This window comes from Oncorhynchus nerka, linkage group LG9a (genome assembly GCF_034236695.1).
Source record: "Oncorhynchus nerka isolate Pitt River linkage group LG9a, Oner_Uvic_2.0, whole genome shotgun sequence".
NCBI classification, from domain to species: Eukaryota; Metazoa; Chordata; class Actinopteri; order Salmoniformes; family Salmonidae; genus Oncorhynchus; species Oncorhynchus nerka.
Window position 1 is genome coordinate 52,728,882 of NC_088404.1, and position 13,253 is coordinate 52,742,134.

The 13,253-nt window shown below is 44.5% G+C and overlaps 1 long non-coding RNA gene across 1 annotated transcript; it reads right to left on the reverse strand.

Annotated features, from left to right (window-relative positions):
• Positions 1-9,186: 9,186 nt before the first annotated feature.
• On the reverse strand, positions 9,187-11,538 carry LOC135573418 (uncharacterized). Its single transcript, XR_010464741.1, has 3 exons — positions 11,224-11,538; positions 11,023-11,132; positions 9,187-10,267 (listed from the first exon to the last, which is right to left on the reverse strand). It is a non-coding gene; the product is annotated as an uncharacterized LOC135573418 (long non-coding RNA).
• Between the last annotated feature and the right edge of the window lie 1,715 nt (positions 11,539-13,253).

A 13,253-nucleotide genomic window follows, 5' to 3' on the forward strand; every position in this document is an offset into this window, starting at 1 on the left:
TCAGTGAGCAAATTGAACATGAATCCAATCCTGCAACACATTGAGTCGTTCCAACCCCAAATCAGCCACTACAGACGAGAGCATGCCCCACATCACATCTAATGACGTCAATATTCGGTTCAGGCATAATGACTACAAGGAGAAGAACAAAGATGCCAGCTGCGGTTACGAAACCTACCCCAAGCGGTAAAGGGAAGGAACATCAGCTTTGTGAAGCTTGGAGTGCGAGCTATGTTTGGTGCAGGGTCATCATCTGAAGATGGAGCACAGGGAGAATGAGGCCATGGAAACACAAGCCTGCCAAGACAACAGCCATGCAGCACCTGAATTCATCATCCCCAACCCCAACTGCATGCAATGTAGGAAATATGAGGACCTGAAGAAGACTGCAGGGCAGACAGAATGATTGGCTTGAGGACTGGTCTGAGGAACTTTATGCAAAAAGTCATCATGCTCCCTAGCATGCCAGGTGTGAAAACAGCATTGTTCACAAGAAGAATCATTGCCTATCACAAGACATTCGCCACTATTGGAAAGAAGTCTCAAAAGAAGAAGAAAACAATCTCAGTGGTATGGCATGAAGGAACAGCTGGTCGGAAGGCAGAGAAGATTGCTTTATCTTAGGGAGAGAGGGAGAGAAGCTTCCTACTTCCGGGTTGGAGCGAGCGGTCGCATTCGCACTTCGGCCGCAGGTTGTATAACTTTTCATTACATTTCATTACATTTCACTATAGTACAAAGGTTTGATTTGTCTAATCTTAGCAATTTCTTCTTAGCTAGCTACATAGCCGTCTTTGTATCAAAGATAATTGCGTAATTATCGTATTTCGTCGTCCTAACGCAGTCTACACTGCTATCTGCCCAGCAGCTAGCCAGCTAGCCAGCTAGCTAACGTCCACCGTCTATCGAATAGCAGCACTAAAAACTATTACACTCAACTGAATGACCTGATTAGTGTAGTGTTAGCTAGCTACATAGTTGTCTTTGCTGTCTTCGTATCCAAGATAATTGTGTAGTTTAGAGTGTGTAGTCTTAGAGTGATTATCTTAATTTACCGAGGTTAGCTAGCCAGCTATTTGTCGTCCTTAACGTAGGAGACACTGCTAGCTAGCCAACAGCTAGCCAATGTCCACCGAATTGAACTTCCTCACTCAACAACCCGGTCGCATTCCACAGGTAGTATCACATTTTCATTTCATTTCATTACAGTACAACGGTTTGATTTGTTTGATCGTAGCTAGCTACATAGCTAGCTACATAGCCGTCTTTGTATCAAAGATAATTGTGTAGTCTAGAGCGATTTTCTAGGTTAGCTAGCCAGCTATTGTCGTTCTTTTAACGCAACGTAACGTAATCAACACTGCTAGCTAGCCAGCTAGCCCCCGAATAGCAGCACTGTCGAAACTATCACACCCAACGGAACGACTTGATTAGTGTAGTGTCAACAACGCAGCCACTGCCAGCTAGCCTACAAAGTCAACAACGCAGCCACTGCCAGCTAGCCTACTTCAGCAGTACTGTATCATTTTAATCATTTTAGTCAATAAGATTCTTGCTACGTAAGCTTAACTTTCTGAACATTCGAGACGTGTAGTCCACTTGTCATTCCAATCTCCTTTGCATTAGCGTAGCCTCTTCTGTAGCCTGTCAACTATGTGTCTGTCTATCCCTGTTCTCTCCTCTCTGCACAGACCATACAAACGCTCCACACCGCGTGGCCGCGCCACCTAATCTGGTGGTCCCAGCGCGCACGACCCACATGGAGTTCCAGGTCTCCGGTAGCCTCTGGAACTGCCGATCTGCGGCCAACAAGGCAGAGTTCATCTCAGCCTATGCCTCCCTCCAGTCCCTCGACTTCTTGGCACTGACGGAAACATGGATCACCACAGATAACACTGCTACTCCTACTGCTCTCTCTTCGTCCGCCCACGTGTTCTCGCACACCCCGAGAGCTTCTGGTCAGCGGGGTGGTGGCACCGGGATCCTCATCTCTCCCAAGTGGTCATTCTCTCTTTCTCCCTTACCCATCTGTCTATCGCCTCCTTTGAATTCCATGCTGTCACAGTTACCAGCCCTTTCAAGCTTAACATCCTTATCATTTATCGCCATCCAGGTTCCCTCGGAGAGTTCATCAATGAGCTTGATGCCTTGATAAGCTCCTTTCCTGAGGACGGCTCACCTCTCACAGTTCTGGGCGACTTTAACCTCCCCACGTCTACCTTTGACTCATTCCTCTCTGCCTCCTTCTTTCCACTCCTCTCCTCTTTTGACCTCACCCTCTCACCTTCCCCCCCTACTCACAAGGCAGGCAATACGCTCGACCTCATCTTTACTAGATGCTGTTCTTCCACTAACCTCATTGCAACTCCCCTCCAAGTCTCCGACCACTACCTTGTATCCTTTTCCCTCTCGCTCTCATCCAACATGGATGAGATGCCCCTACTCATGCCCCTACTCGGATGGTATCGCGCCGTCCCAACCTTCGCTCTCTCTCCCCCGCTACTCTCTCCTCTTCCATCCTATCATCTCTTCCCTCTGCTCAAACCTTCTCCAACCTATCTACTGATTCTGCCTCCTCAACCCTCCTCTCCTCCCTTTCTGCATCCTTTGACTCTCTATGTCCCCTATCCTCCAGGCCGGCTCGGTCCTCCCCTCCCGCTCCGTGGCTCGACGACTCATTGCGAGCTCACAGAACAGGGCTCCGGGCAGCCGAGCGGAAATGGAGGAAAACTCGCCTCCCTGCGGACCTGGCATCCTTTCACTCCCTCCTCTCTACATTTTCCTCTTCTGTCTCTGCTGCTAAAGCCACTTTCTACCACTCTAAATTCCAAGCATCTGCCTCTAACCCTAGGAAGCTCTTTGCCACCTTCTCCTCCCTCCTGAATCCTCCTCCCCCTCCCCCTCCTCCCTCTCTGCAGATGACTTCGTCAACCATTTTGAAAAGAAGGTCGACGACATCCGATCCTCGTTTGCTAAGTCAAACGACGCCGCTGGTTCTATACTGCCCTACCCTGTGCTCTGACCTCTTTCTTCCCTCTCTCTCCAGATGAAATCTCGCGTCTTGTGACGGCCGGCCGCCCAACAACCTGCCCGCTTGACCCTATCCCCTCCTCTCTTCTCCAGACCATTTCCGGAGACCTTCTCCCTTACCTCACCTCGCTCATCAACTCATCCCTGACCGCTGGCTACGTCCCTTCCGTCTTCAAGAGAGCGAGAGTTGCACCCCTTCTGAAAAAACCTACACTCGATCCCTCCGATGTCAACAACTACAGACCAGTATCCCTTCTTTATTTTCTCTCCAAAACTCTTGAACGTGCCGTCCTTGGCCAGCTCTCCCGCTATCTCTCTCAGAATGACCTTCTTGATCCAAATCAGTCAGGTTTCAAGACTAGTCATTCAACTGAGACTGCTCTTCTCTGTATCACGGAGGCGCTCCGCACTGCTAAAGCTAACTCTCTCTCCCTCTGCTCTCATCCTTCTAGACCTATCGGCTGCCTTCGATACTGTGAACCATCAGATCCTCCTCTCCACCCTCTCCGAGTTGGGCATCTCCGGCGCGGCCCACGCTTGGATTGCGTCCTACCTGACAGGTCGCTCCTACCAGGTGGCGTGGCGAGAATCTGTCTCCTCACCACGTGCTCTCACCACTGGTGTCCCCCAGGGCTCTGTTCTAGGCCCTCTCCTATTCTCGCTATACACCAAGTCACTTGGCTCTGTCATAACCTCCCATGGTCTCTCCTATCATTGCTATGCAGACGACACACAATTAATCTTCTCCTTTCCCCCTTCTGACGACCAGGTGGCGAATCGCATCTCTGATTGTCTGGCAGACATATCAGTGTGGATGACGGATCATCACCTCAAGCTGAACCTCGGCAAGACGGAGCTGCTCTTCCTCCCGGGGAAGGACTGCCCGTTCCATGATCTCGCCATCACGGTTGACAACTCCATTGTGTCCTCCTCCCAGAGCGCTAAGAACCTTGGCGTGATCCTGGACAACACCCTGTCGTTCTCAAATAACATCAAGGCGGTGGCCCGTTCCTGTAGGTTCATGCTCTACAACATCCGCAGAGTACGACCCTGCCTCACACAGGAAGCGGCGCAGGTCCTAATCCAGGCACTTGTCATCTCCCGTCTGGATTACTGCAACTCGCTGTTGGCTGGGCTCCCTGCCTGTGCCATTAAACCCCTACAGCTCATCCAGAACGCCGCAGCCCGTCTGGTGTTCAACCTTCCCAAGTTCTCTCACGTCACCCCGCTCCTCCGCTCTCTCCACTGGCTTCCAGTTGAAGCTCGCATCCGCTACAAGACCATGGTGCTTGCCTACGGAGCTGTGAGGGGAACGGCACCTCAGTACCTCCAGGCTCTGATCAGGCCCTACACCCAAACAAGGGCACTGCGTTCATCCACCTCTGGCCTGCTCGCCTCCCTACCACTGAGGAAGTACAGTTCCCGCTCAGCCCAGTCAAAACTGTTCGCTGCTCTGGCCCCCCAATGGTGGAACAAACTCCCTCACGACGCCAGGACAGCGGAGTCAATCACCACCTTCCGGAGACACCTGAAACCCCACCTCTTTAAGGAATACCTAGGATAGGATAAAGTAATCCTTCTCCCCCCTTAAAAGATTTAGATGCACTATTGTAAAGTGGCAGTTCCACTAGATGTCATAAGGTGAACGCACCAATTTGTAAGTCGCTCTGGATAAGAGCGTCTGCTAAATGACTTAAATGTAAATGTAAATGTAATGTCAAGCATGCAGTGTATTGGGTGAATAACTGCACTTCTCAAAACAAAAACTGGTGCCTCCTAACATCACTGGTGAGCGTTGTCAATGCTGACTCAACTTTGATGGAGGACATCACCATCAGGTTCTTCGAGCCAGGACACACTTTCATGAGTGCAGACAGTTTCCACCATGGCGTGGAACAGGAAATGAATGCTCGACCTGGAGGTGTGGTGTACGACTTCGGGGACTTCCTCCATGTGGTCGCCACTTCCAATGCAAGCAAGGTGGAGGTGGTCGAAATGAAAAAGGAAAACATCCTGGCATGGAAAGCTGGACTTTCCATCATCAAGCTGAAGAAGGCAGCAGCACCAAAGCTGGCAGAGATGGCTGAGATCCAGTTGAGGTGTGGATCCAGGAGCCTCTTCTACAAAGTCTCCCATGAAGAAAAGGACTTCACAGAGCTTGACTTCATCATGAAGAAAGTCACTCTAGAGACACACTCAACACTACGTACACAGGATAGAGGGATAGAAGAGTCCAAGAAGATGGACATAATCACCCAGATATGTCCTCTGATGCCTGCAAATCGAAGGCAGTTCTGGAATGACTTGGCTGTGAACAGCATTGCTGACGATGAGGAGTAATATGGAAGAGCACTGAAGAAGTTTTACTTAAAAATGAAATGTAACTATTCAGCCTTTTATCAATTGTAGCTAAATGTCATTTGTGTCCTCTTATGAATAGGAACATGTAAATATGTTTAAAATGTATTCATAACGCTGTTATTTATTTATTCATTTAAAAAAATACAACTAAATGTTTTTATTAGCCATCTCATGGTCATTTTATATCATTTTATTACCCTACGTAATACTTCTGTCATGTTCCATCATTATATATTACAAGACAGGTAATCATTACATGTAATTCAAACAATTGCAGTGCTGCTTTTCACATTTCTTCTTATAACAAGACATGGGCCACTTGTCAAACACAGTATGTAATGTGACTGACGCAGGACATACATCTCTATGTAAATGCAACTGGTATCTTAGTGGAAGACACACAAAGGATGCAGTTTCAACTCTGTTACACTGTCAGACATTACACTGCTCTTGTATTAATAGCATACATGAGAGGTATAGTAAACTAACAAATGAAAATGGCTGATACTGCTCTTTGCTTTGGTATTACCCTGCAACTTATAACATATCATGCCAAGGAAGAAGGCAGTAACTGCTGTTAAAGGGTCAAAGGTCATGTCAGAGGTCAGGGTCAACTTGAATAAAAAAAATGTACTCATAGTAAGGCAATAGATAATTACATCTCCAATGATCTACTTAGAATGCATTTGGCTCGACAATTAAAAAACTCTGAAGACATTTTTCTCAGTTTCACTCTATGAGCAGTTACTGCCTTTTTGCTTGGGGGGGCAGCATAAGGCCTTATACATCTAAGTGATGATGTGAAACAGCACGGTCACCTTGATACTATCTTCGGTTTTCCTTTTGTAAACTTCTTAGGTCAAATTTAAAAAATGTTAAAAGTCCACACTTTCCTATGGCACGGATATCAGAGTTGGAACATATGACCTCTGATGGTTGTAGTGACATTTCTTAACCTAAAGTGATTATTTTTTTCACATTGATGGTTCTATTCCACAACATGTTACCTGTCCAGTAAGTAAATACAAGGAAATATATGTAGCCAAATTCTGCATCAAGGTTGTCACTGGTGACAATTGCATCCAAAGCAAAGACAGTATAGGTTTAGTTAGAAATATAATTTTGATTAAAGGGGATCTCTATGTTGTACAGTGGGGCAAAAAAGTATTTAGTCAGCCACCAATTGTGCAAGTTCTCCCACTTAAAAAGATGAGAGAGGCCTGTAATGTTCATCATAGGTACACTTCAACTATGACAGACAAAATGAGAAAAAAACATCCAGAAAATCACATTGTAGGATTTTTTATGAATTTATTTGCAAATTATGGTGGAAAATAAGTATTTGGTCAACTACAAACAAGCAAGATTTCTGGCTCTCACAGACCTGTAACTTATTCTTTAAGAGGCACCTCTGTCCTCCACTCGTTACCTGTATTTTATGGCACCTGTTTGAACTTGTTATCAGTATAAAAGACACCTGTCCACAACCTCAAACAGTCACACTCCAAACTCCACTATGGCCAAGACCAAAGAGCTGCCAATGGACACCAGAAACAAAATTGTAGACCTGCACCAGGCTTGTATCTGGTGGCTGACTAAATACTTTTTTGCCCCACTGTATATAATGAGTTCACTTCTGTCGCAGACATTTTTTGACTACCCAGTTAAATCATCACAGTTGGGAGTCTTCTTTCTGTCAGATATGTCTTTGAATCTGAAATGTGTCAAGGTACAGTGCCTTGCGAAAGTATTCGCCCCCCTTGAACTTTGCGACCTTTTGCCACATTTCAGGCTTCAAACATAAAGATATAAAACTGTATTTTTTTGTGAAGAATCAACAACAAGTGGGACACAATCATGAAGTGGAACGACATTTATTGGATATTTCAAACTTTTTAACAAATCAAAAACTGAAAAATTGGGCGTGCAAAATTATTCAGCCCCCTTAAGTTAATACTTTGTAGCGCCACCTTTTGCTGTGATTACAGCTGTAAGTCATGGATTTAGGGTATGTCTCTATCAGTTTTGCACATCGAGAGACTGAAATGTTTTCCCATTCCTCCTTGCAAAACAGCTGAGCTCAGTGAGGTTGGATGGAGAGCATTTGTGAACAGCAGTTTTCAGGGGGGGGGGGGGGGCGGAGCTGTTGGCCGAGGTTGGAGTAGCCAGGAGGAAGGCATGGCCAGCCGCTGAGAAATGCTTGTTGAAGTTTTCGATAATCATGGATTTATCGGTGGTGACCATGTTACCTAGCCTCAGTGCAGTGGGCAGCTGGGAGGAGGTACTCTTGTTCTCCATGGACTTTACAGTGTCCCAGAACTTTTTGGAGTTAGAGCTACAGGATGCAAATTTCTGCCTGAAGAAGCTGGCCTTGGCTTTCCTGACTGACTTCCCTGAACAGTTGCATTTCGCGGGGACTATTCGATGCTATTGCAGTCCACCACAGGATGTTTTTGTGCTGGTTGAGGGCAGTCAGGTCTGGAGTGAACCAAGGGATATATCTGCTCTTAGTTCTTTTTTGAATGGAGCATGCTTATCTAACATGGTGAGGAAGTTACTTTTAAAGAATGACCAGGCATCCTCAACTGAAGGGGTGAGGTCAATATCCTTCCAGGATACCCGGGCCAGGTCGATTAGAAAGGCCTGCTCGCAGAAGTGTTTTAGGGAGTGTTTGACAGTGATGAGGGGTGGTCGTTTGACTGCGGATCCGTAGCGGATACAGGCAATGAGGCAGTGATCGCTGAGGTCCTGGTTGAAGACAGCGGATGTGTATTTGGAGGGCCAGTTGGTCAGGATGGCGTCTATGAGGGTGCCCTTGTTTACAGATTTAGGGTTGTACCTGGTGGGTTCCTTGATGATTTGTGTGAGATTGAGGGCATCTAGCTTAGATTGTAGGACTGCCAGGGTGTTAAGCATATCCCAGTTTAGGTCAGCTAACAGAACAAACTCTGAAGCTAGATGGGGGGCGATCAATTCACAAATGGTGTCCAGGGCACAGCTGGGAGCTGAGGGGGGTCGGTAGCAGGCGGCAACAGTGAGAGACTTATTTCTGGAGAGAGTCATTTTAAAAATTAGTAGTTCGAACTGTTTGGGTATGGACCTGGAAAGTATGACATTACTTTGCAGGCTATCTCTGCAGTAGACTGCAACTCCTCCCCCTTTGGCAGTTATATCTTGACGGAAAATGTTATAGTTGGGTATGGAAATCTCAGAATTTTTGATGGCCTTCCTAAGCCAGGATTCAGACACGGCAAGGACATCAGGGTTAGCAGAGTGTGCTAAAGCAGTGAGTAAAACAAACTTAGGGAGGAGGCTTTGATGTTGACATGCATAAAACCAAGGCCTTTTCGATCACAGAAGTCGACGAATGAGGATGCCTGGGGACATGCAGGGCTTGGGTTTACCTCCACATCACCCGTGGAACAGAGGAGGAGTAGTATGAGGGTGCGGCTAAAGGCTATCAAAACTGGTCGCCTAGAGCGTTGGGGACAAAGAATAAAAGGGAGGCCCCTTGATTGCGCACATTTGTACAGAATGGGGTTAGCTTACGTTACTGCAAATTTAATGTACAATTGTGTAAGCTTGCCTTGCAATGCAGCTGAAGTAACATAGCTAGCTAACTATTTACTTATTGTGTACTGGAGGATAAAAATAACTGTATGCCTATGGATGTGTAGCCTGTCTGTGTATGGATCCTAAAACGTTAGATTGGTATGAATATTAGTTCAGAACCTATGAACCTCAGCTATCATAGTTGTATCAACTTCCAAGTCTGAATGGAATTAATGAAGCCTGTTGAAAGAGTAGAATATAATAACTTTATTGTGCCAAGGATGCAAGTCCTATATACACATGTACTGTAGTTATTACCACGCATGAGCTTCCCACATTGTAGCCTGTACATTGATTATATTCACTGATCATGTAATCGTCCCTGGCAAGTAAACATGCGGTTCAGGTATGAGAGTCTGAGACATTATTTTTCAGTCATATCAAACTCCATTATTTGAATGATGCTGTGTCTGCATGTACAGTATGTATTACAATTATACACTTCAACAGTGTTTACCACTCCTGCTCCTGGGACATCAATGATTACACATTGTAACTATGCAATAGACTAGAAACATGATTGATTTGTAATTCATATATACAGAAAAAAATATGCATATATAACTCCCTTCATCTGCGGACACAGGATAGTATTTCAATGAGATACTTAATTTCAACCAGTGCAGAATGTGAAACGCTTTATTGAAAGAGGTTCATTATCCAGGTGTTGTAAATACATATGCATTATAATTATGGTAATTGTAATATATTATAAATACAAGTTCAATCTGTACTTCAATGCACATATGGTGTGCATGATAAAACGAGGAAGAAAGACGAGGTGGGGAGAGAGGTGTAGAAGACAAAGGGAAAGAGGTAAGAACAGCAGCAGACAGCATGTGATTCATGAATTACAGTGCTACCCTAATATTCTCTCAGTTCATCACAATTGCGGTGTCGCCTAACCAGACTTGGGTCCCCAGTTTGCCCGAAGGTTATCTTAAGAGCGGGAGAGGTGGCGTTGACAGGACTGGCTTCCTCTCTCACATCAAAACATACCTGCAGATGAGAGACAGATGGATGGAGAGCCTTGTTTTTTTATTCTATCATGGTCAGTCATCATAAATAAGGAGGTGAAATGCAAAACTGACCTTGGATCATTAACTCTGGGACTACTACATCTCTGTCTGTATTTCAATGAAAAGCATCTCTTTAATAATACTTCCTGTTGACCCGACAAAGTGACATCTCTCCTATGATCATGCTGTGCCCTCTGTCAGCCAGTTCTGATGCGGGAGGGGTTCACCAAAACAGCTGATATAACCTAGAGGATTTAGGGAGAAGGGGGAGAGAGATGAAGTGAAGAAGAGAGACTGTTATGTGTGTGTGTGTGGTCTCACCTGGTGTCCACACTAAGTGGCTACAGAGTACTTTATGCTGAAAAACAGAAACAATAGAAGATACTGTATGTGACGCAGACACCTATTGGAGTGTACCTGAAACATTTAAATATAGAGGGCTTGTAACGGCCATTGGTGGAAGAAGGTGAGGACCAAAGTGCAGCGTGGTACGTGTTCGTCATTTATTAAATTGAACACTAAATACAAAGTAACAAAAAGAACAACAGAAACAGCTCCATCAGGTACAAAACAGAAAGCAACTACCCACAAAACCCATGTGGGCAAGAGCTACCTACCTAAGTATGGTTCTCAATCAGAGACAACAATAGACAGCTGTCCCTGATTGAGAACCATACCCGGCCAAAAACAAAGAAATACAAAAACATAGAAAAAGGAACATAGAATGCCCACCCTAGTCACACCCTGGCCTAACCAAAATAGAGAATAAAAGCCTCTCTATGGCCAGGACGTGACAGGGCTATGTGTCTGGTTATTGCAAGGCTAACCTCCAGGGAAATCATGACTTGGCAGCAACAGATAGTCCAGTGAAAATGACTTTGTTTATGTGGTGTAAATCTGAAAATTAGCAGCTGACATCTTAAGGGTTTATAAGTTTTTTTTTCCATGTACAACAAAACAGGCAGAGATGGAGAAAAATAACACAGAACAGTTTAATTACCTCTGGTTATGGACACAATAAAGCCAGCAATAAAGCTTCCACGGCCTGTTCCTCACACAGTGAACATCTGGCAATATCTACATGTTTTGACCCCTTGATCAGCTCGCTCTCTGAAAGTAAAGAAAACTGAGATATGACCTTTCAATCTAAAGCAGCAGATGTCATTTTTAGGATATGTCAATACAGCCCAGTGCTGCTTACCTGAGAGGCCATCTTCGTAGGTTGCTTTCATAACAATTATTTTTGATTGAAAATAATAAAGGTTTTGCTCTCGACAAAAAGACACAAACGCACCTCCATAGCATATAACAATTTGCCTGTGAATAACCACACCTTCATACAAATGTGCTACTGTATGCAAAATTCTTGAGCCACAACCAAAGCTGCTGCCATATCCTGCCAGCATGCCCACAAGTGAGCCACTGAGAATGATGACGCATGGAAGAGGGAAAGGAATGAGCTGGGAACAGCAATTTGTTGCAAGTTGGGGAGGAGGGCTAATAGCTGAACAATATACTATTCAACCTTTACTAAAGAATAGTCTAATAGCCGAGCTAGGTGTAAACCCCCCTATTACAGACCAGATTTGCCCTAACGACCAAGGGTGAGCTTGCTACTCAATGTAATAAAGTAATGACTTTTCAAATTAGTTACCTTACACGTTATGTTGGCTTACAATTTGTTAGTTACGCTGTCCTTACGAACCACATAGCATATCATTACAGCAGTATGTACCGGTATGTTAGCTAGCTACCTAACATTAGTAGTTATACATCAAACTTGCCAGTATATTAACTATAGGCTATCTAACTCCCCAAAGTTTATTGACTTGATTATTCTCGTCATTCTTAGCTTAGCTAACTGGTATAGTTGTTGTGATTTCTCAATGGACATTCGAGTGTTTTCGTAAATTCGCTCTGGCTATCTATAGGCTGGACAATAGAACGAGTCAAAATTCACCCAAGGCTGAAAAACAGTTTAAGAATGTTGGTTAAACTGGAACACTAGCGCGAGTCCATAGCAAATGATTGAAATCGAACGTTCACAGACCGGTGTTGCACTGCCCTGGCCACACTCCTCAACTCCCACACCTGGTTTCTTTCCTTGACAAAAGTGTCCCTGGGGTTCTTCCACTTTCTCCTGCCAAGTTCCTCTAATGAAAACAGGTGAAAAACAAAATGTATTAAATTAAAGTATAACATTATCAAATTTAATGCAATGTATTTTTAACCACATGTATTATATGATCTAAATTATTCTTATTATGGTAACAGATTGAGCATAAGTTCTCACAGAAGAATGAAATGTAAACGCAAGGTGATATCTGAAACTCATTAATGGCATGTAACACAGAATAGACTACATGATCAGTGAATATATTCCATGTATGGGCTACAATGTGGGGAACTCTTGCTTGGTAACAACTACATGTAGTTATATACGACTTGCATCCTTGGCACCATAAAGTTAGATTATATCCTACTTAATCCATAGGCTTCATTGATGCCATTCACAGTGTCTTGAAGTCAATAAAGCCGGCTATGCTAGCTAAAGATTTATACAGTGCCTTGCGAAAGTATTCGGCCCCCTTGAACTTTGCGACCTTTTGCCACATTTCAGGCTTCAAACAAAAATATATAAAACTGCATTTTTTTGTGAAGAATCAACAACAAGTGGGACATAATCATGAAGTGGAACGACATTTATTGGATATTTCAAACTTTTTTAACAAATCAAAAACTGAAAAATTGGGCGTGCAAAATTATTCAGCCCCCTTAAGTTAATACTTTGTAGCACCACTTTTTGCTGCGATTACAGCTGTAAGTCTCTATCAGTTTGAAGCCTGAAATGTGGCAAAAGGTCGCAAAGTTCAAGGGGGCGAATACTTTCGCAAGGCACTGTAGCTAGGCAGCCAGCTAGCTAATATTAATATTATATTTAATATTGACATAAACATTATGAAACCCACCAGGGACACCAACGACTTCTGCCACAGTCCTCCACGCTGCTATGATTGGTCATCACCCAGCGGTCGCTGCTGGTGATTTGCATAAAGTCTGGAAAGTCTTAACTTTTTCACCGCCTCCTTCGCGCAGGTCAAAGGTCCCCCGCCATTCCATTGAAAATGAATGGGAAGCGGTGTTTCAAGAGACGCCAATGGAGCTGGATTGGACACATCCTGAGAAAGTATAGACTCTACCCTAAGAAAAGCTGTCTATTGGACTCCAGAG